Source organism: Ambystoma mexicanum, chromosome 10 (assembly GCF_040938575.1).
Source record: "Ambystoma mexicanum isolate Mex_15411 chromosome 10, UKY_AmexF1_1, whole genome shotgun sequence".
Classification (NCBI taxonomy): Eukaryota; Metazoa; Chordata; class Amphibia; order Caudata; family Ambystomatidae; genus Ambystoma; species Ambystoma mexicanum.
In genome coordinates, this window is record NC_090932.1 from 480,256,157 (window position 1) to 480,279,551 (window position 23,395).

A 23,395-nucleotide genomic window follows, 5' to 3' on the forward strand; every position below is an offset into this window, starting at 1 on the left:
AACAGTGAACTCTCTTCAAGGTCTTCTGACTGCCTCTCGCCATCTGTCACTGGATGACACATCACCATTTTTTGCTCATCTCCTCTAAATTAACAAGGGGGGTCCCGGGAGTCCCTCTGCCAGACATTAGTCCTGGTTGCGAGAGACTTACCCAGAGTCTTTAGCTCACTATCTTTCACAGAGAAGAAATATCCTAAACATATCAGTATTTGTCCTGCCCTGGGGCAGTCCAGCACCGAAATGCTAGGCAATTCTCCTCTGAAAAAGAGTACCAACAGCATCCCCAGACACGTGTTTCGGTCTGGTTGGACGTCATCAGTAGGGAGGAGCTGTGCCTCTCTAAGAATAGTGAGCAAGGGGTCCACATCTGGATTCCCCTAGTAACTTAGTAATCTCCTCTAAGACAGAAGTTGTATATCTTACAGTCTAAAATGCCTTTCTCCACCCTTATGAGTATCTTTTACTCAAGACATCCCTATCACCACCCTCAAGGATCACAACATTTGGATAAACTTGTAACATATAAGGAAGATCCTAGATCCCCTCAGAGACAATGTAACCAAAAGACTCATCTCTACTGCGGGATGTATTGTTTAATCCTCCTGTGCATTTTTCTCTACCCTTATTTACAATCATATTCTTTATATTCTCCCCAAATATTCTCCAATTTTCCCCTTAAGTCTCCATGCCAGCTGGCACTCTATGAACAACTGCTCCATATTCAAATTCCTTTTACATTTATGCAAATCTATCCACTCACACTACCCACATATACTGGGCTGCATCCCACTGCTGCTACTTTTGCAGCCTATATTGGAGGACCATCCTTAACCTTTCTAATGCTCTCTCAGCATGTTCCTTCTCTTAAATATGCTCTTTTCTATCCTCATTCACTGCCATTGGCACTCTCTATCCCCAAACTCAAAAATACCACTAACTATATGCTTTCAGATTGGCCATCAAACTACATGCCCTACTCCTTGAAGGTGTTCCCACTCTATTTCCTAATATTCTTGCCTACGCCTGAACTCACACCTGTCCTTTCTTTTTAAATATGTTGATATCTCCCTGTTAATACCACTCAGTGTTCTGATGTTGTCTGTTGTTTGGCCGTAAGTAGATGTCCCAGGGTTACCCATCATCATCAAATGGTTCTTTTTCTATTGATCATTTAATCCTATTGGCATATACCCACTGTTGGAAATGCCCTGTTTCTTTATCTTTTTCCCTATGTGTTTCCTGTCAAAATTTCATATCCTCATCTGTAAATACAATAGTGACATCTAGCGGTAGCTTTTGATCTATTAGAATGGTGAAGACAAGTCCATTGTTACAAGCACCCCCCACCGAGGTTGCAGTTATGATCTTGAATGGTCCAAAACCTTGCCTTTTAGGCACATACTTTCAATGAAAGCACTCACAGGGGATCCCCCAGCAGCCGAGAGAGTGACATCAGCGGTATCAATGTTTATTTAATCACATTCATTCAGAACTATAAGAGCAACACTTAAAAGAATAATTTTAAAAAGAAGTACATAGAAGGGATGTGTGTCGTTTGACAAGAAAAGAAATCGAGTGTTTGGCATTTTTAATTAAACAAGAAAACATGTTCTTATAGTTTTATTTGTATAATGATGTCTGTGTGGTGCCATTACACTATAATTGGTCAGGCGGGGTGCCGAAGTGAGGGTAGGTTATTATAAACTGGCAAACAGAATTATGTTATGGCTAAGTATTCCATAAACATTGAGTTAGTACCACTTGAGGTCATCACGTTTTTTAGTCAAATAATTTCCTCCATTGGTAGCAATATCTCTGTGTGGTTTCATACCACCCTATGTTGTCTATGACTGACAGTCGCTTTGCGTCTTCCTGTTCTCTCAAAGAGAATGGGCCTCTATGCAAGTTTGGTGGTGCAGGAAAAAGTGGTGGTAATTCCATTAATGCTACTTTTCCTACAATGCCAAATTATAATTATTGGCAGATTTACTCCCAGCAGAAATATTCTGATTTTCAGAACAAATGTGGCAGATTCATCGCCAGCTTGTTGCTGGGGGTAATTCCTCCACTTTAACTGCAACAATTGACAGATTTACCATGCAGTAATTCCATCTGTGATAAATCTGCCAAAAAACCCCATGGAGTCCAATGAACTTCAAAAATGGGTGTGGGGAATTACCACCACTTGTAATCCTGTGGTAACTCCATGGGACACAGTGGCAGTAACAGTAACTGAGTTTAGGGCAACACCGGCAAACACGTAATTAAACTCAATCTAATGACTACCCAGTTGGCTATTTATATTTAGGTAATATGACTAGAGGAGGAGGGGCATTACCGGTCGGGTAATGCCCCCGCGGAAAGAGTTAGAAACCCGAGCCCTCAACTCGAGAAAAAGAAAAGCAAACAAAAATAGCTGCTGAGGATCGGGAGACGGGATTACGAGTAGTCCCTTCTCCCTTTCCATGGTGGCCATTGAAACGTATGTAAAAAAATGTTTTTAAAAAAATGTCCGCCATGGGTCAGGGAGAAGGGACTACACGTAGTCCCTTCTCCCTTTCCATGTCGGCCAGTGGTAAAGGAAGCCGGAGCTGCAGTGGTGATTCAGAGCCTTGCCGTTCTGGTAAGGCCCGGGCGAAGGCCAATGAGGTTTCTTTTTTCAAGCTCATTGTCCCTCAGTAGGTAATAACGGTCTTTACGTTGATGGTCAATATTCAATGCTCATGACTTTTTTTGTTTTTCCTTTATCAATTTCCTTTAAAAAGAAAACTAACCATTTTTTGACATCTTGAGGAGCTGTGATTTCTTTATTGGAGAACCATTTTGCTGATTTCCTAGAGTACAAAAAGGATATTATATTACAGCAGCAGTGATACAGTTTGATTATGGAAATACATATACGTGCTTATTAGAAGTAGGCTACTTAGGAGGGATGTTGGTCAGTTAATTAGTAGGGTAGATGATGTACATTTAGTTGTGATTTTATTCTTTCAATTTTGGCTCTCATTTCTAGAGGTGCTGGAATGCAGAGAAGCGTATTGAATCCTCATTGAAGTTAAAAACAACAGCATTTCAAGTAGAAGTAAATAAGACAATCATGAAATGCATGAATTGTAGTCTCCAGTGACTATACTTGTCTAACTCACCTGGAAGCGCGACACACAGGACGAGTTTAGCAGCATCTTTGAGATGACGGGTCTCACCAAATGCCCCTGGGCTGTAATGCGAATTGAGTAAAAAAGGGTGGCATATCGAGGGGGGGGATTAAATGGAGTGGGGGAAGAAGACAGGGGCACTGAAAAATTAGGAGGTTAAACCAAAGCACATGGAGGCTGGAGAGGGTGCATAATTAATTAAGCCTGGTGGACTTTGTGGTTTAATCATCTGGGATCAGAGAAAGGTGTGGCAGGCACACAGGTAGATGCTGGAGGGCTAGAAATCAGGACTATTTTAACTGTTTTTTTGGGCCTGGGCGACAGATAGACTTGGGGACCATAGCCAATTCCACCCCCCCAAACCAACCAACAAATTGGATGGATTATGTGCCTCAAGTCAAATTCAACAGATGTAGCACAAACAACTCTTTCCTAAAACTAGGTTTAATTTACTGAAACTAATAATGGTCCAAGGAGAAGGGCTAAGATGCACACCGCTCTTCTGTCCCTGTAGTCTTGTAACATGAAAGCAACATAACCTACTTTCTTTTGGTGTCTAGAAAATGTAACTACCAGTTACCAGCTACAAGTGAATGGTGATGAATAGACAGGCTATAGAGGGAACAGATTAGTACGATTCTGTCACAAATTATGAGGATATAATTCATGATGTGCTTACTAACGACATTGCACCAATTATCAGTTTCATGTGAGGGATTATGCTCCATAGGAATGCTGCAAGATGACAAAAGTATGCTACCTGAAAGGTTTTGTTATTATAACATATGTAGGCACAATTAGCAATTACAAACAATACATATGAAAGGAATGAATATGGGTTGGACAATGGGAAACAGAAACATGGTTGCTGGCTCCAACGCCCTTGCTGTGGCCTACGATTGGCCGCCACCTGCTTTAGCCCACCTACCAGCACCAAGCCGGCAGGGGAAGCGGAAGCCCTCCACCAAAGGCCTCTACACAAGGCTAGTGCCTGTCTGGGCCTGTCCAGCCTTAGCCAGCCCTCAGCCTCATCCAGACCATCACCCATGACCAGCACTCCACATAAATCGGCAAATGTGCAATCTGCAACCCGCACAGCTGTCTTCCATCCCGGCAACCCCAGTACCCTCGGATCCTGTACTATCTCACCTGGACCAGGTACCTGAAGTACTTGCACCTGACTGGCTTATCAGATTCACCTTGCTGTCCTCGATCACAGGGGCCAACCTGAGTGGCTACAATGAAACACCATATAACCTTTGAAGGTAAAACACTCCTACGCCCTTCCATACCCCCAAGCACCTCGCCAGCTTCTGTCCACCTATACTGGACTTCCAATATCGCAGTGCCCCTGTCAAGCAGGCCCCCACCTCACGTAAACATCCTCCCCCAGGATCTGCCTAGTCCCCAGCCCATCCGGGATGCTCACGTTCTTCCTCTGTCACATGAGATGACAGTGACTCCTAACTCCAACACAGCTGCCATCTCTTGGCTGTCACCTACCCTTATGCACCCATACTGCCAAGCACCCACCTTATGCCTAGATGCTTGGCAACAAGGTCTACTAATGACCTACCTGCCAACTAACTTACTATGTCTTTGTCTTTGTCAGCCCCCCATGGGTTGACACTCACAGACTTTCCTGCAGCATATGCCACACTGAAAGACCTACACAAAACAACATGGTTGGTTCGTGCTCCTGCTATGCCCGCTCACTAAACCTTGACTCACGGCTCAGCACTGCTTATTGAGTAGTAAAAGCTGTCAATGCAGTACATGATGACCAGCTGTTAGGGAGAATTCTGAACCAAGTGCTAAATTATCTCTACCTTAGAGCCCTCCATCTCTTTTGCTATATTTTGGGACTTTGAACTTTTCATTTTCAATGTGTTTTACTTTTGTATTCTTTGGATATGGAGTTTTAAAACAATTCCATAGGCATAATCTTTTTCTTGTGTGTCACACAGCACCTTCAGTGCAGTGGCACAGGGATGGCTTTCAGACTTCCCAAAGTTTAAATACCGTCTCTGGGACTGACTACCATCTCCCTGAGAATGTAAAGTTAAATTGACTTTATTAGTCTTTTTAAATGTACAGACCCAGCACACACTATCTTCATATAGAGTGCTGGAGGAGTTGCCTAGCATCCCCTGAGTCTAAACACTCATGTAACCGTCCAATGTTACATTTTTCTACTTGAAATTGCTGGTGGCAGTGGTTTTTAACAAACTACCATGATTGTCCCGACCACGAACACCGGTAGCTAAAAATCAAGTCAGCCATGTTTTTCAAAATGGCACCCAAGACCTATCTCTAAAAACAGACTCTGGTTGACTTTTATCGCCGTTTCTTTTAGAAAAGGTCCTTCTCTGCATGCCAAACCAGGTTTGGTACCTTTGTTTGTTGGCCTTTGATGGGCTTCGGTGCTGAAGCCCTCCTCTGGTGCCTGAGTGTCTGGGGTGGGCAGGATGTGAGGGAGGTGCCCGAAACTCCCTGTGCTTAGTCACCTAGGAGACATGAATGCACTCTGGCATGATTTGCCGGCTGGCTGTCCGTAAAGGACAGCCACCCTGCTGTGTGAGTGACAGCCAGGCTGGAATGAATGGGGGAAAACTGTTTAAAAGCAGGCCTCTGGGACTTGGAAAGCAGAGTCGACCACTGGAATGAAAGAACCGAAAACGAGCTGAAGGAAGATGACTGCTGCAACTCCTGGTCTCCTGGTGAAGCCCTGCTGCAGGTCTGAATTGCCTGACACTCCATCGACAGAGAAGCCCTTCAAGGTTAACTTCTCCCTTGAGTTTGGTGGGAACAACCAACTCGCAAGTCACCTGGACACCGTCCCTATACTGGTCGAATTTTCTTCCTAGTGCTGTTGAAAACCGGATAGCCAGTGGGAAGGTGTCAGATACCTGATACGTTCTGGGACGTGTGAGACTTTTGCCCCTGTAGTGTAGGCGAATAATTCTTGCCCCTGTAGTGTAGGCGAATAATTCTCCCTACCAATGTAACTCTTTATATGGTTTTCTACATGCAGAGAGATCTATTAGTTGAGAGGTGGACTCCGGATGCACCACTGGGATCGCTGATAGGATGATGAGGAAGTCAGCAGCACAGAAATACTGTGTGAATACAAAAGAAGAACTATTAGCAACACGAGAGGGAAAAGGTTCGAATAAACAGGCTTATTCCATATGGGATACACTGTGTAGGCAACACGTTGAATCTAACAGATAGACTAAGCCCCCCCGTATTCTGACAGAGTAAGATGAAACAAGATATATCAGAGATGGTCTTACCAGAGGACTGGGTTCTTGTAGAATCATCCAGAGAGTAGACTCAGTATGCCTTGCCCACAACAGCACTATCCTGATAGCACGTGGATGCCTGGTTGTGGTCAGGAGTCTCCAGTGCTTCGGGACCACCTGTCATGACGGCATGCAGACGCCTAACGATGTTCGAGCGCCAGGGTTGGGAGTCTGTGAGTTCCTGTGCTGGATTATGTAGGCAAGACACGTGAGTGTAGGAATTCCAGATTTTGGGGAGTAGCAGCAGTATTCCGGGGAGTTGGTGAGCCTGGGTGCGTGAAGAAATCAGATTGACAATCTGGGTCCGTTAGCGTGCGTGGAGGTACGTAGACAAAATCAGCAGGCATTCAGGAATTCAAGTTAGTGGTCTAGGTCTGTTTGCCGTGCGTGGAAGGACATTGGTCAAATCAGCAGGCATTTGGTGGTCGAGTTTAGCAGTCTGGGTCTGTTTACCGTGCGTGAAGAAATCAAGGACAGAACAGGTATTGCAATGTAGCGGTCTTCGTTCTGTGGTCATAAATCGGAGGAAAGCATTCCATAAGCACGAAGAGGGGAGGACAGGAACCAAAATGTAGAGCCAAGGGAAAAGGGCAAGAGTAGGTTCTTTACAGAATGCAAAATCAGAAGCACCATTTTCCAAAACAGGGAAGTTTAAGTAGTATTGCCATGGTTACCAGTGGTTCCTCCTCCAAAAGTCGAACTTTGCGCCATGCCCGCAACAGATACCACAGTCGCCATGGTAACCTCCAGGCGTCTCGTCTACGGACCCCAGTACGTGCAAGGACAGCAGTCCTAGTTGTAGCTTGGTGTAATGAGGAAACAGCATCTGCCGAATTATGAGCAGGGGCGAGACAAGCGTTAATGAGTGTCGTAACTGCCTTAGGGACCCGGGATTCAGAGGTGATGATGTGATGAGCATTGCCTTGCCTCCTTCGAGATCTCTGGACAGCGTAATCCTGACAGTACCCACCCCTAACGATCCCCTCACACCCCTGGAAGACCAGAACGTAGCCAACAATGAAGGGGCATGCACATTCCTCGCAGGTTCCCTGGTTCGGTCCTCCGGAACAAAGCCCTTCCAGTCTACAAGGGAACATATGCACACCCCTGTGGACTCTGGTATCCAGATTACAATTGACCTCATACTCATCCGTACCCTAGGGACCAGTGGAGGGGAAGAAACCCCCAATCGAGTAGAAGGGTTGAAAGGCTTGAGAAGGGACACATGAAATACCGGATGAATTTTCCAGGAGGGAGGCATGGCCAAGCGTACGACCACCGATTGATGACTTTACTGACCGTATAAGGGCCAACAAACCAAGGAAACAGGACACGATGGGCAGGCAGGAATCTGCAAGTTGCGTGTAGACAGCCAGACCTTAGAACCCGGAGTGTAAGACGGGGCAGGGTTCCGATAGCGGTCGGCAAAAACCTTATCCCTGTCCTTAGCCCTGTTAAGGTGGAAGCTATGCTGTCCCATAACTTGGATCGGTCCCGAACGCAGGCATCAGTGGCTGGACTGGAAGTTGACGAAAGAGGATGCAAAGGTATAGTACATGGATGCTTGCCATACAAAGTGAAAAATGGGAAAGAACCAGTATCTGTATGGACCGAATTGTTGTATGAGAATTCGGCCATAGACAGAAGCAAGAACCAGGTGTCTTGGTACTGCAAAACCAGACATCTCAGGAATTGTTCAAGAGTAGCGTTCAAATGCTCCATTTGTCCATCCGTCTGAGGATGGTAAGCAGATGAGAACTGGTCTTCATCCAAGAGAAAGTGTGAGAGGCCTCCAGAAGTGTGACGTGAACTGGGAACCACAGTCGGATATGATGACATGCGGAAGACCAAAGAAACGAAACAGGTTATGAAGTAAGATATCAGCCAAGACAGGAGTGCTGGGGAACCCAGTGCATGGAACAAAAAGTACCATCTTGGAAAAGGAGTTGATAACAACCCAAATGAATTCGAAGCATTTGATCTTTGGTAGATCCACTATGAAATCCATTGTGACATAGTGACCCAGGGTAGATCGGGAATGGGCAAGGGATGCAGGAGACCTACTGGTTTGGCCAGAGAGGTTTTACATTGGGCGCAAACGGAGCAGGATGCAATATAGTTCACAACATCCTTGTCCATGGATGGCCACCAGCGCCAGCGATGTAGCAGCTCTACTGTCTTTCTAACACCAGGGTGAGCTGTGCACTTGGAATCGTGAACCCATTTGATGGCTGTGAGACACAGAGAACCCTCTGGCAGAAATATGGAATCCTGGTGATATGGGAGACCCTGATACACTTGGAGAGTAAGATCCTCAATCTCCTGTGGATGCTTATTGACCCAATCAGACAAGATACTATGCGAAGGGATTTGCAGGGTACAAGCACACACCACCTGTTGGGGTAACAAAACGGGCCTAACAGACTCAGAACGGACAAGTGTGCCATGAAGACGCGATAAAGCATCTGCTTTTAAGTGTCTGGATCCAGGTCGGTATGTGATCACAAAGTTGTACATAGAACAAATTCATGCCACCAGGCATGGCGAGCTGTGGTACATTTCACTGATTGTAAAGCTAAGAGATTTCGATGGTCTGTGTAGACCTGTATAGGAGCGGCGGTTCCCAGGAGATGATGTCTCCATACGAGAAACGTGTCCTGAACCGCCACGAGTTCCTTCTCTGTGATCGTATAGTTGGACTCAAAGGCAGTTAGTTTCCGTGAATGAAAAGCTACTGAGTGCAATATGTCAGCATCCTGACAGTTCTGGGAAAGTATCGCCGCCACAGCAGAGTCAGATGCATCAGCTTCAATGACAAACAGTAACTCAGGATTCCGATGAAGGAGGACTGGGGCCAATGTAAAGGCAGATTTCAGGGTGTCAAAGGCGCATTGCACTGCTTGACCCCAGACAAAAGATGTTTTAGGACTGGTTAGAGAGGTCAGTGGAGCAGCAATTCTAGAGAAGGCCTTAATGAAACGCCTGTGATAGTTGGCAAAGCCAAGAAATTATTGGTGCCGGCCAATCCAAGATAGCTTGCACTTTAGATGTACTCATTTGTATGCCTCTATCAGTGATGTCATGACCCAAAAACTTGACCCTAGTGACATGAAACACACACTTCTCCAGTTTGGCATATAACTGGTTATCGCTGAGACACTAGAGGACTTGAGAAACATGCCGAACATGAGATTCATAAGACGGAGAGTATGTCAATATGTCATCGAGGTACACAACAAGAAACCGGTCCAACACATCTTGTAACACGTTATTTATAAAATGTTGGAATGTGGCCGGGGCATTACAAAGGTTAAATGGCATAACACAATACTCATAGAGACCACATCTTGAAAGAAGTCTTCCATTCATCCACTCTGCGCATACAAACCAGATTGTAGGCACCTCTTAAGTCCGGCTTTGGAAAAAGCCACGCAGAACCCAGTTGGTCCAATAGCACCGAAATGAGAGGAATCGGATATTGGTTCCTAATGGTTACTGAATTGAGGGCACAATAATTGATGCAGGGACGGAGGTCCCCCTCCTTCTTAGGGACAAAGAACATGGGAGAAGCCGCCGGAGAACGTGAAGGTTGTATAAAGCCGTTAGCCAGTGCTTTGTCTATATGCTCCTTTAAAATCACATCTTCCTTGACTCTCAAGGAGTATATTCGGCCGGAAGGAACCTTAGCCCCGGGAATTAAGTCAATAGGGCAGTCATAGGCTCTATGTGGGGGCAATATCTCGGCACCTTTGGCATTAAAGACATTCTGGAAGGCATGGTATGCCTTGGGCAAAACAACCGAAGTGACGGCCCCTATGACTGAAGCCGTGTCCAACAAGGAATGACATGGGTTTTTAACCGGACCTGGTGTTTCAATACAGTGTTCTTCGCATTGTGTTGAGGAAAAAGACACTTCTTCGACCACCCAATCAATGACCGGGTTGTGTGACTTTAACCAAGGGAGGCCCAAAATGACCTTGTATTGTGGGGCAGCGATCAAGTCAAAACGTATGGTTTCATTATGACCCATGCTAGTAGTCATGACCATAGAGACTGTGTGTTCTGTAACCAGACCTGAGACCAAAGTGGAGTCATCCACAGCATTCACTTGCTTGGGACGCTCCTACATGAGTACAGGTATGCTTCTGTCTCGGGCATATCCCTGGTCAATGTAATTCCCTTTAGCCCCATAATCTATCACCACATCCCCGAGCCACGAGGAACCAGAAGGAAGACAGAAAGATACAGAAATCGTGAGAGGACTGGAGCCCACAGTGAAGGGACTCTGTGATTGGGCTCTACTTTTCACAGAGCTTTCCCGTTTCCCGATTTCTTGGGTTTCTTGGTGCAGGCTTTCAAAAAGTGATCAGAGGAAGCACAGTAGAAACAAAGATTGCTAGTTCGCTTTCTTTCTCTTTTGGCAGAGGTCAGGGGTCCGCGGATGGCACCGATCTGCATGGGTATTGCATTCCCCTGGGTGCTCGGGGCGGGGCCGTGTTAAGTGGAACTGGTGCTCTTTTTTCACCCTTTTTCTCTGCCCTCCTGGCATCGATCTGTAGAACCAGGTCGAGTAACTCATGAAAGGACGTTGGAACCACAGGTACCGTAGCTAAGGTGTCCTTTAGTGTGTATGCCAAACCCTTGTAAAACACAGAGGCCTTTTTTGTCCTCTGGCCAACTAGTTTCTGCCACAGGTTGATTGAACCTAGCAATTTATGCAAGAAGGGAAGAATCACCTTGCTGCAATCCAAGGAGTTCCAATTCCGTGGCTTGTGTCTTATAGCATGTATCAAAAACACAACTCATAGCATCCAAGAGAGCATCACAGTCAAACAATAACAGGCTACCAGCCTCAAGTAGGGGATTGTCCTAGGCAGCAGCAGTGCCCCCCAAATGGGAAAGAACAAAGGCTGCCATGGTAGTGGCATCAGGGAAGGCATTTGGGCAACATAAGAAATGTAACCTGCACTGGTTCAGGAAAGTACGGTATACCTTAGGATCACTGTTAAAGCATTCTAGTGGGGCCAGAGGCAATTGTGAGATCAGATACACTGGAGGAGTTGGGCCTGGAGGACTCTGAATCAGCGGGGCAGAGGCTGGCATCGGCAAAGGTAATGATGCCCCTAACTGAGCACCAGCTTGTAAGCCCTCAATCTTACCTTGCATAGCGACATGGGCCGTGACCATCTGTGCACGGAGTTCCGCCATCATTTGTGTGTGGGTATGAGATCCTGCATGAGCAGTGACCATCTCCGTGTGGAGTTCTGCCACCATATTCATTAAAGCAGCCAAGGTATCATTGGTGTCCATTCTCTTTGTTGTTATAGGCTTCTGATTATGTCAGATACCTGATATGTTCTGGAAGGTGTGAAACCTTTGCCCCCGTAGTGTAGGTGATGGATTCTTGCCCCCGTAGTGTAGGCGAAGAATTCTTCCTACCAATGTAACTCTCTGTATGGGTTTCTACATGCAGAGAGATCTATTAGTTCAGAGATGGACACCGGATGCACCCCGGGGATCGCTGATAGGATGATGAGGAAGTCAGCAGCACTGAAATACTGTGTGAATACAAAAGAAAAACTATTAGCAACATGAGAGGGAAAAGGTTCAAATAAACAGCCCTCCCACCCCCGTATTCTGACAGAGTAAGACGAAACAAGATATAACAGAGATGGTCTTACCAGAGGACTGGGCTCTTGTAGAATTATCCAAAGAGTACACTCGGTATGCCTTGCCCACAACAGCACTATCCCGATGGCACGAGGACACCTGGTTGCGGTTGTGGTCAGTGGTTTCTGGTCCTTCGGGACCACCTTTCATGATGGCATGTGGACACCTAACGATGTTCGAGTGCCAGGGTTGGAAACTGTAAGTTCCTGTGCTGGATTATGTAGGCAAGACACGTGAGTGTAGGTCTTAGTAATTCCACATGTTGGGGAGGAGCAGCAATATTCCAGGGAGTTGGTGAGCCTGGGTTCGTGAAAAAATCCAGTTGACAGTGCGGGTCCGTTAGCGTGCGTTGCAGTACGTAGACAAAATCAGCAGGCATTCAGGAAGTCGAGTTAGCTGTCCAGGTCTGTTTGTCGTGCGTGGAAACAAGTTGGCCAAATCAGCAGGAGTTTGGATTGTCTAGCTTAGCAGTTCGGGTCAGTTTACCGTGCATGGAGAAATCTCAGGACAGAACAGGTATTGCAATGCAGCTGTCTTTGTTCTGTGGTCGTAAATCGGAGGAAAGCAGTCCGTAAGCACAAAGAGCGGAGGATAGGAACCAAAAGGTAGAGCCAAGGGAAAAGGACAAGAGTACAAGAGACTTTGTAGGTTCTTTACAGAATGCAAAATCAGATGCACCATTTTCCAAAACCGGAAGTTTAAGTTGTATTGCTATGGCGACCAGTGGTTCCGCCTCCGAAACGTCGAACGTTGTGCTGTGCCCACAACGGACACCAAAGTCACCATGGTAACCTCCAGGCGTCTCGTCTGCAGACCCCAGTACGTGCAAGGATGGCAGTCCTAGTTGTAGCTTGGCGTAATGAGGAAACAGCATCTGCCGAACTATGAGCAGGGGCGAGACGAGAGTTGCTGAGTGTTGTAACTGCCTTAGGGACAGAGGTGAGGATGTGATGAGCATTGCCTTGCCTTCTCAGAGATCTCCGGACAGCTGGAATCCTGACAGAAGGATACCAGTTTGTGATCTTTAACGCACTCACACCTTAAACCGACTTTTTGCCAAGCTTGTGGCCTCTTCCCTGACAGTTTTTTTTTATTTTATTTTTTCATTTTATTTATATAGCGCACAATGGACCCATAGGCATGATGACGCATAAGATAACAGACAATAATACAAATGACAAATAACAAAAAACATGAAGCATAGTAAAAAACAACCTACAAACCAATATAGGCCCTCTATAAGAACAGGAGTTAGGCCCCTGATATATCCATGAACAAGGTATAGGCCAGCATAGGCTTGAGGGTGAAATATTACAGGGCACATTTAGAGAAGTAAAGTACAGTTAGTGTCCCCTCTTGGAAAGTAATTGCACTGGCTAAGATAGCGGGGGAGTGAGCTAAGTCCACACCCTACAATGATGCAGTCACTGTTCGGCATTGAACACCAGTCGCTCAAATCAATGCGACAAATAACCTTAAGATCTGACAATCTAACACGCCTGGACCTGTGCGTTGGCGCAGCGAAGCTAGAACTTTATTTCTTACGGTAACATTTGACTCTTTAACATTGACTTTGGGAATGTTAGCAATAACAACATTGAGGGGGTCCATGATGAATGCATGTGTACTGGGATCCTTAATGTACGGCATTTGCAGTTTGTTTAATCGCACATTCCTTTTGACAGCTTGCTTGGGAGCAGGTTTGTTTTCTGGGGCTAATGAGTCGTAGATTTTATCTTGGGTGTAAACTGGTATTGGTAATGCCGTGGAGTTATCCTCGCATAGCTCCTTATGGTTAGGACTATAACACTTAGCCTGTTTCCTTTTGCTCAGCGATGTCTTGGCTTGTGCTTCCAGAAAGACTTTGCTAAGGTCTGTTTTTGTGGCTTGCTCATGGCTCTCTGCTAGTATATTAGTTTGGCATCCATATTTCGAACTTTTTATCTGTTGCCCCTCAACTAAAGTAGATTTTATATCAGTGTGAGTTGCCATACTGATTGTGTTCAGGCAAACGACTGCTATGAACTCATTGAGAGTAGCCACAATAGCACAGAGGTTCTGTAAATTGTGACACTACTGAAGTTCTGTCAAGATGCTTTCTTTTAAGTATAGAAATTGAGTGGTGGTGGTGTCGACTGCTTGAGTGAATAGGCTCTCAGGACCCTTTGTAGAACTTGGGGTTAAAGGTGTCCTTATAGAGTATTTCTTTATCCCTCCAATTAGCGTGGTCACTGCTTGTGAAAAGACTTCCCCCCCAGGGTCTATCGAACCCCTGCAAACTGGCCGCACTGGGGTGGATAAAGTTATAGGCGGTGCATCAACCAGGCCCAAATTGAGAATCCTGGTGGTGGAATTTTGAGGATTAAGTGGCTTGCCCGTGTGAGAAGTTGCTCCATGCACTCTCTGTCTCCTCCGTGTACTTAGAGCTAGGACTTCAGATATGCGGTCCCTGCAGCCTTGAGGAGAAACGGCTGGGGAACCCTGGCCAGACCAAAAAAAAGTCTTCCCTGTCTCCGGTGTGGATTTCTTTACAACCGGATGACCAGATAAGCGTGTAGGAGAGCCGGACCTAATAATGTTCTCCATGTAAATGCAAAAGGACTCGGAACTAAACAATACTAATCTGTACCTCGCGGCTGAATAGTATATTAAAGAGAACGTGCAGCTTGAGCTGTGGGATAGCGTCCAGTATGCATTCAACTGAAAAAGAAGTGGTGAATGCCCATAAGATATCTTACCCCTTTAAATGCAGACTGGCTTCGCACAAAGCTTCCCCCGCTGGCCGTCTGATACAGAGAGTGTGCCTGCACCCCGTGCCTGGATAGCAGAAAGCAAGAAAAGGGGGGGCGGCAACAGTATCCTGCGTCCAAGCCGCCAACAGCTTCGGCTTCCTAATTCCGCAGCACCGGCACCCGACGTGCAGAAGGGGAAGTGAAGCAGTTAGAGTAAAGGACCCACTATGGTCCTCGAGACGTCCCAGAAGCGGCAAGCGGCAAGCCACGCCGCACCGCAGCCTAGGGCTACAGCCGCCTCCGACACTCTTCGACACTTCAGTGCAGGAACATCCACCATCTTGTCCCCACGACTGACGCTCAGGAACAGCGAGATCTGCAGGAACTGCCAGGAACAACTGCCTCAGCTACAGCTCTTCTTCATTTAAAAGGTACTGTGCAAGTGCGGTCAAGAACTCTGTTCGGCCACGGTGAAAGTTTGTGAAACTTTCCCAACTTTGAAGCCTTGTCCTTCCCTCAACTGACATCTTACTTTTCGTCTGACCATCTATTTCTAAAAATCGTGGCAAAGGCTTAACCTTTTACTACCAGAACTGTGCTATCTTATCCAAGACTCTGAACCATTGACTTTGGCCTACACCTATTGAATTGAATTGCTGGTTGTAGTGAACTGAAACTATTTGCCCTACCTCTGAAAGTATTTGTGCTTTTGATTCTTTTAACCTTGTCTTTTTACCCCTTTTTAAAGTAAATCAAGTGCCATTTGTTCTCACTTCAGGGGAGCTGAACTTGTTCAGAAACTGATTGGTTGTGTTTTGTAGTATTTTAGATTGTGATATTGAGCTGCTTGAGCTGCTTAGTGGAATGTTTTCCAACTGACTGTCTAAATAAATGTATACGCTTTTACCAAGAAACCTTGAGCAAGTGTTTGTTTGAATCACTGTGATTGCTAGTCCTTTGTGTAACCTCTTACTTAACTGCTCACTTTACTCTTGAGATAAGTCGGCTGCTCTGCCACTGCTACCACATTACTGTGTAGTACAGGTTTGTACCAAACGTGAAATTGTACTGACACTTGTAGTCTTAATTGTGTGTAGTGTTCCCAAAGGATGCTGCATGTGATTCTGCCTAACACCAGCCTAACCTACCCCAGCAACCTCCAGCACCTATCCAACCTGCACTACTATATTATGCCTCATTGTATCACATTGATGTCTGCACAGGAAATGACACAGTTAATGACTGTATTAATTCACCATGGCCTCCTCCAGTACAATATTTGCCCCCATCATAAGACTCTGCCTCACGGTATCACAGCGCTGCTTGTTTTGATAATATTGCCTGCCTTGTAATTAATGTATCTGGTGACCTTAGCATTTCACCCCTGCCACCTCCTGTACTATTTCTGCCTGTGCTATGTGATTTCACCTCACATACCATAGCGCTGCCTGTTTTGAAAATACTGCCTGCCTTGAAAGTGCTGCACTGGTTGACCCTAGCATTGTACCTTTTTCCCAGCCCCGTGCCATTCCTGCCTGCACTACTTGACTTTGCCTCACCACATCTTAGCATTTGTATTTTATGGCCCTAGCAAGGCATCCTTGCCACCATCTATACCATCCCTACCTGCTTTTCGAGATTTTACTTTACTGCTTCCGAGTGCTGCTCATGTAGTGAATGTTCCACTCTGTGACTTCAGCAATGTACTACAGACAGTACAATTCACGCCTGCTCTATTAGCTGGTGCTTTACTGCATCATATGGCTGCCAACATAAGTACTCCCTCACAGGAGTACTGCCTTAACGCGCCCTTGCTGCGTCCAGCACCTCCCACCTGTACTGCCAGATCTTTGCCCCGTTAGACTGAACTAAATCAAGCCCAATAAAGTCACTGACTCCCATGCCCAGCATACCTGTAGAGTACTGTGCAATGGCTTTAAATCCTAAGGACCTACTAATAGGCCTTCAAACAGTACCTCGACTGCTCACACCTGACCCCACTAGGCCATTGAGTCTCACACCGGTCTCCACGCAGTTTCCTCACAACCACACACACATGATACAGCCCCCAGCCAACATGACCTCTGCAATGTCACTGATTATCAGGAATGAATGGCTAAGGTCATGCACCCAGATCCACAACAACACCATTTACAGGAAGGGGATACTTAACACCAGAGCAGGTGGAGTAGCCATTATAGCTAAAAAACCCATATCCATCAGAGATATTAGCAATGCATCCATATCTTCTGGAGAACTGCTCTCAACGAAAGCTTACCCTCTCCCACAACACGTTTCTGCTGATACATCTCATCTACAGAGCCCTAGTACCAGTAGTATCATTTGAAAATGATATCATGCACATTATCACCACAAACACCAAACCCTTGACTAAGACTCTCCGCTTAGGATACCTAAACCTTGGACTAAAATATTAAAATGACACCAGTCACTAGCTAATGTCCTGACCTCCTCAGGCTTTATCGTACAAATCATTAACCCAACACATTCCAAAGGCAGAACTCTCAACTGGCTAGCGGACTCCAACTATAACATTTCAGTCACATCCAATGAAGCCTGCCTCTGGTCAGATCATAACATCATAACCTTCACCATCACTATAACTAGTCCAGATCCAGCTTCAAAGAATGTTAAGCCTGGTACACTCACTCAGAGTTTAAAAAACATCCCTGCTTCCAGCATCCTACCTCTGCTTGGCCAGATCACCTTCCCTCTGACCACAAAAGTAGACCCTGCGGCACTAGTGGATTTCTAGAACACCACAATGGCTAAGACTATTGATACCGTAGCTCCACTTACCCTATGGAAAGCCAAACCTTTATCACGCTGCAACTTCTGGTTCTCTGCAGACCTCAAAACCCTATAACTAAAATAATGTGAGGCTGAAACTACTTTGAGAAATTCCCCATCGGAAACAAACAATTACATCTTTGCCACCTTGGCTAAAGTATACAAAAAACCCTTACTTTTAGCAATAACAGCCCCCTACAATGTTAGAATTGATTAAGCTACTTCAAGCTCCAGCAAATTATTCACCATCCTCTGGGAATTGGAAACACCCAAGCCACCAACGGGCTTCCCAAAAGACAAGGTGCACCAATGTCCAAAACGCTCTACTAGACAAGTTGGCCTTGCTCTGCAGGAAGTAGAGACACTACAATTAATGAATGACCAAAACCCTCGAGATGCCATGGCGATACCTGCCCAGCTACTGTAGTCAAAGACTGCACTGGAGCACTGGCTCCCTTTATAACTTCCATAATAAATGCCACCTTCACTTCAAGTTTGGTCCCTACCAACCTGAAAGAGGTCTGGGCAATTCCCTTGCTAAAAAAATAATCACTTGACCCTCACGTTCCTACTAACTATTGCCTAATCACTGCCGTCCCATTTTTGTTAATAATTCTCGACAGGGCAGCTTCTACCATAATTCAATCATTCCTGGAAACAAACAGCCTCCTTGGCCTACGACAGTTTGGCTTCAGACCGAGATACGGCACCGAAGCCGCCCTCTTAGACTTAAAAAATCAAATAGACAAAGTCAAGGATGCCGGTATGGCATCCTTGCTACTCATGCACGACCTTTCAGCAGCCTTTGACCTCCTGGACCATCAAATCGTATGCTGTCATCTGACCTCAGCAGCTCACTTCTCAAAGCAGGCCACTACCTTGATCTCGTAATTCCTATCGAAAATATGTTCCGGAGTCTTCTCTGATATAGCTGCAGTTACACCAGAACCCACCTCTTGTGGTGTAAACCAATTTTCCTGTATCCCTCCCACCCTTTACAATATATTCACCAAGCCCCTATTTGACACATTAGACAGCCTTGGTTTCTCCTACACGAACTATGCAGACTATATGCAATTACTTCTGCTCCTTACTGGCAACTACACCCATGACATGAATGCTTTACACTCTATCGACCTTACTATCCAAGCTTGGATGGCCGCCAACTCACTCTGCCTCAATGATGAAAAGATGGGAATTCTCTTAACAGGTTCACAAACCAATCTGATTTAACTTGATCCCAAATACAAATCTTTCACCATTGACAGGATTACTATACCTGTCTCCAACAAAGCCAAAACACTAGGCGTTTATCTTGACTCTACACTGTCCTTAAACAGGCAGGTTAACGCCATTGCATCTGCTTCGGCACACACCAGGAAGCTGATCAATGCCTGTGGAGGCTTCCTGTCCTCAGACAATTGGTCTACAATCGCTCGAGCCCTTGAAGGAACCTCCGCTCAAACCTCAACAAACTACAAGTCATACAGAATAAAGCTCTGCGGGTTGCCCTGTGCATCCCCAGACAGGAGCATATTTCTGCTGCCAGAAAAGTAGCACATTGGCTGCCCATTAGACAAAGGATCATCTTCAAGACATTGGCTATCACGCATAGATGCCTTGCTAATATGGCCCCCAAATACCTTTAACAAACATTCCAAAAGACCAAATCTGCAATAACTACTTGGTTAAATCACATGAACAAACTAGTCATCTCTCAGAAGGAAAAGGTCAGGAGGCTTGAGATTTCCGTTCCCTGCCTGAGAGACCTGGAAAGCCCTTTCTCCTTACCCCAGAGCAGAACAATCCTATTGGGTATTCCGCAAGAACCTCAAAACCATGTTGTTCAAATAGGAAGTATACTCGCTTGGAGCTTCACGCAAAAAGCATACACCTTTCACCAACTAACAGCTTTGTTCCTCACTGTAAGCTTTATCTGAAATGTATGAAAGTATGGCTATTACTTATACCATTGTAACAAGTGCACTGATGCCTGAGGGTTTGGTGGGCTGCTATAAATGCATAAATAAATAAATAAATAAATAGGAAAAATGCAAAGAACTGTGTTTAAACAGAATGCCAAAATAGGTTATGTTATTTATATTTACAGATACTTGCATTTTTATAGACATCACTGTAGTGAAAATACAAAAAATGACATCACAGGGAGTGAACTCAGTATTTGTCAAGAGGCAATTACCATTAATTTGCATATAGCAAAGTTATCATTTGCTTATGTTAAACGATGAGCGCAGCTTTTCCAAAAACCATATACTGTTGCTGAATCTCTTCTACAGACTGACAATTTTGACAGATATGCCCAGGTAAGAGAAAGTAATGTGCCCAAGGTCACACACTTTAGTTTAAGTAACGATGCTGGGATTGCAGCCCAATCTAAAATGTCGGCACTTCACCATACAGCTTCTCTGCATTGGTATAATTGTTAAAAATATATAATACAATACCATGCCAAATATATAAATAATTATAGAAATATGTTAAGAATAAGATTCTGCTGAATCTGAAGAAAATGTGGAAGTTCCTAAAGATCAAACAGACATCACATAAATGCACTCAACAGTTTAGAAAGGGGTCGAGACTTTTAATTGCCTTCCGAGAAGATAGAGATTTCAGTGGCCATTTGGAGCTGTGGTAGCACTTTCACATGCAAAAGCCGGGGTGCCTCCACCACATCAGTTATTATCACGCAAACATTATTGCAGATGTTAGGGACACTATCTGCATGTTATCACTTGGAGAAAGAGCTACTCCTTCCATTAAGCAAGGAGGATGAGATTGTTAAAAAGTGTATTTGGAAGCTATAATATTAATGCCAAGGGCAGGGGCAAACAAACTACTTCCCACTGTTCCCACCAAGTATCACTACTTCATGCACTATTGTTTCTTACAAATATGCTGACAAGAATTTTAAATGATCTTCTTTAATAGACATTTTTATCACATCAATTTGAAATCCTTTTCACCTTAAAAACACAGGTTACATGTACAAGAATGCAATGCGATGTTCAACTGAAAGCCAGGTCTGTATTATGCCACAAATGACATGAGATATTTTGCGATCTCTACAAAGTGTTATATGGATTGTAGACCTTTCAAGACTTGTTATGGGGTTCATTATGAGTGTGCCGGTCTGGGAAAAATGCTAGTAAAATGGCCGGTACTACTGGCTCTAGCATGTTTCCTCGACCGGCTTACTCTGTCTCTTCCGGTAGGGTCAGTGAACTCCCGGCAGGCCTGACCTGCCGGGATTCCAGGCCCCTGCCAGAGGAGAAATCACTGAAGCACTGGCACTGTTAAAAACGGTGCCGCTGTTCAGTAGTTCACATCGCAGGGAGTCCTATGGGTCTACATGGAATGGGAACTTATTGCCATTGCCGGCACCCGTAATATCCCAGTAACATGGGATATCGGTCGCCGGTAATGGTAAGGTGAGTGTGCCAGTAACCTGCCAGTAGCACCGGCAAGTTACTGACAGACTGTGTATTAAAGACAACTTTTTGGAGTCATTATCTGGCACAGGAATGCAGCTTGTTTTTATCTATAATGTGATTCAGATGCATTATCTTATTCAACCTCAGTTTAATCGTTTAGCAACACATATTGTCATGAGGACAGGCATGGAAATCAAAGAGCAACTGATTGACTCATGCCACTGGTGGAGATGACAGAGTAGCAGAGAGGTAGTAGCAATGGCAGAGAGAGGTAGAAATAAACTAATATTAAGAGGATGGGCAAAGAGATTAAGACATACTAAGAGCCGAGAGAGTGTGCAGGAAGAGAGCGAGTGAGTTTGGGTATGTAGAAGTATAAGAGCGAGAGAGAGAGTTCACGTTATAGAAAGAGTGAGAGAGAAGCGACTCAATAGAGAGTGGAGACAGAATTTGAAGGTAATGAAGGTAAATTGGGGCATCAGAATATAGAGACAAGGAAGGTGCACAGGCAGAGCGAGGCAAATAGAGGGTACAAAAAAAAAGGAACGTTGAAAATTAGGCAAAGTTGCAGGGTCTTCTCCTGGTTTCCTTGTTGGCTGTGACGGTGGGGTGCCCACAAGGCCAGAGGCAGGATGAATCTTGCGTTTTCAGAACAGTTGACATACCAATGGTTTACCCATTTTCTTTTCTGTCTGGGTGAACACATCCATGCAAGTGAGGTCTTAACAATAAGAGTTAAGAAGTTATGAAACTGAGAGGAGCAGAGAACCAAAAATTGCCAAATATCGAGCCCCGTCCTATGTGCTTATGGATCACTCAGAATTGTGTAATCCTGCTTCAAGGAGTGTAATGTGGTGTTACCAGTTCTGTCTTAAGTTTAATTGTCCTTCAACAAGTGAAAAATGCACTGTGCTGTTTTTACACTCCGTCAAATAAAAGAGATGTTCTCCACAGTGAACATTTACGCTTCAAGGACCTGATTCATGGAATTATTTGTGTGTACAATCGTCAAACTGGCATGTGCGGGCAGAATGGCAGGCAATTCCCCTTTTACATGCAAATAATTCCATGAATCAGGGCTTAAATGTACCCAAGGTGAATGCTGCTTAGCTTGCCACCTTGGAGATAGGTTTGTTTGTGAGGCTCTGGTCAGTACAAAATTGGGCCTCTGAAAAATGTGCAATTTGCAAATGACAAAAGATATCTCAACATTTCCCATGCTGAGCATAATCCTTCCTGTCCCACCCTTGTCCTTGCATTTACCTACATTTCCATGCAAAGTGAAATCAGTACCTCAGTGCACGGAAAAAAGCAGGAACCGTCACACTGCGAAACCTGTCAAAAAAAATCCACAGACGATAAGTACAGCCACAAGAGACAGCTATATTTTTTATATAGCTGTCGAGAAACATACAAAGAAAACAGTATCCCTGCCCTGAAAATGTGTACTCTGGCATAGATTTCTCTGGGGTTTTACAAAGTTTTTCACAGTGAGGATGATACATTTCATTTAATCAATTCAATTTAAACAATGCACACCCTAATAGTACATTCTGCGAAGTTTAGTGACATGGCTAATATCACCAAATGTTGCCTGTACACATCTGTTATTCATGCTCATATGAAACAATATCTGCCTATGGCAGATTCTTGCATCAGCCTGGCAACGGAACACACAACATCTGTTCCTGTTCTCAGGCGAGAGTAAGCCTGACGGGTCACTCAGTTGTGGCCTTGGGGATGCCTATGTCCAGAGCAAGAATACATGTCAAAGCCACACAACTTTCTGTTCTTTTCCCACTCATCCCAACCAATCATGGCACCTCACGTTCTAGCCATGGCAGCAGTGTTCGATACAGCTGCATTCTCATTTCTCCTGAGAACACAGATACTATTGTCCAACAGACCACACCATGAAACAAAACGTGTGAGCACACATTGCTCCGCATGTAGAAAGTGTTGACGTGGTAAAACCGAAAGGAGAAAATGTTAATAAATCTCAGTTAAGTTAATTTCCTGAAGCATTAAAGCTCTGTTTCAGAAATATATAGAACACGTACATTGAGGAAACAACAAACTATGACTCATCTAGTTATTTGTAAGGTTGCCAACTGGCCTAACCAAATCATACCCACCCTATTCCTGCTCCAGCCATTTGAGCATATGGATTTGTAGCTCTGAGGTCTTTATTGTAAATATAGCCCTGCGTGCCCCAGCGTGCAGGATAAGATATTCGTTATAACCTGTCAGGTGCTAAAGTAAGCACAAAG

General features: G+C 44.9%; 1 protein-coding gene across 4 annotated transcripts in view; it reads right to left on the reverse strand.

Moving 5' to 3' along the window:
• The window catches only part of LOC138491509 (alpha-1,4-N-acetylglucosaminyltransferase-like), a 674,441-nt gene that overhangs the window by 299,722 nt on the left and 351,324 nt on the right, over positions 1-23,395 (reverse strand). Inside the window, exon 4 of one of the 4 annotated variants that reach the window (XM_069618043.1) lies at positions 22,419-22,460. The exons of the other annotated variants lie outside the window; for them this stretch is intronic. The gene's annotated coding sequence lies outside the window, so the exon portion shown is untranslated. The remainder of the gene's footprint in view (positions 1-22,418; positions 22,461-23,395) is intronic. 4 annotated transcript variants of the gene reach the window in all.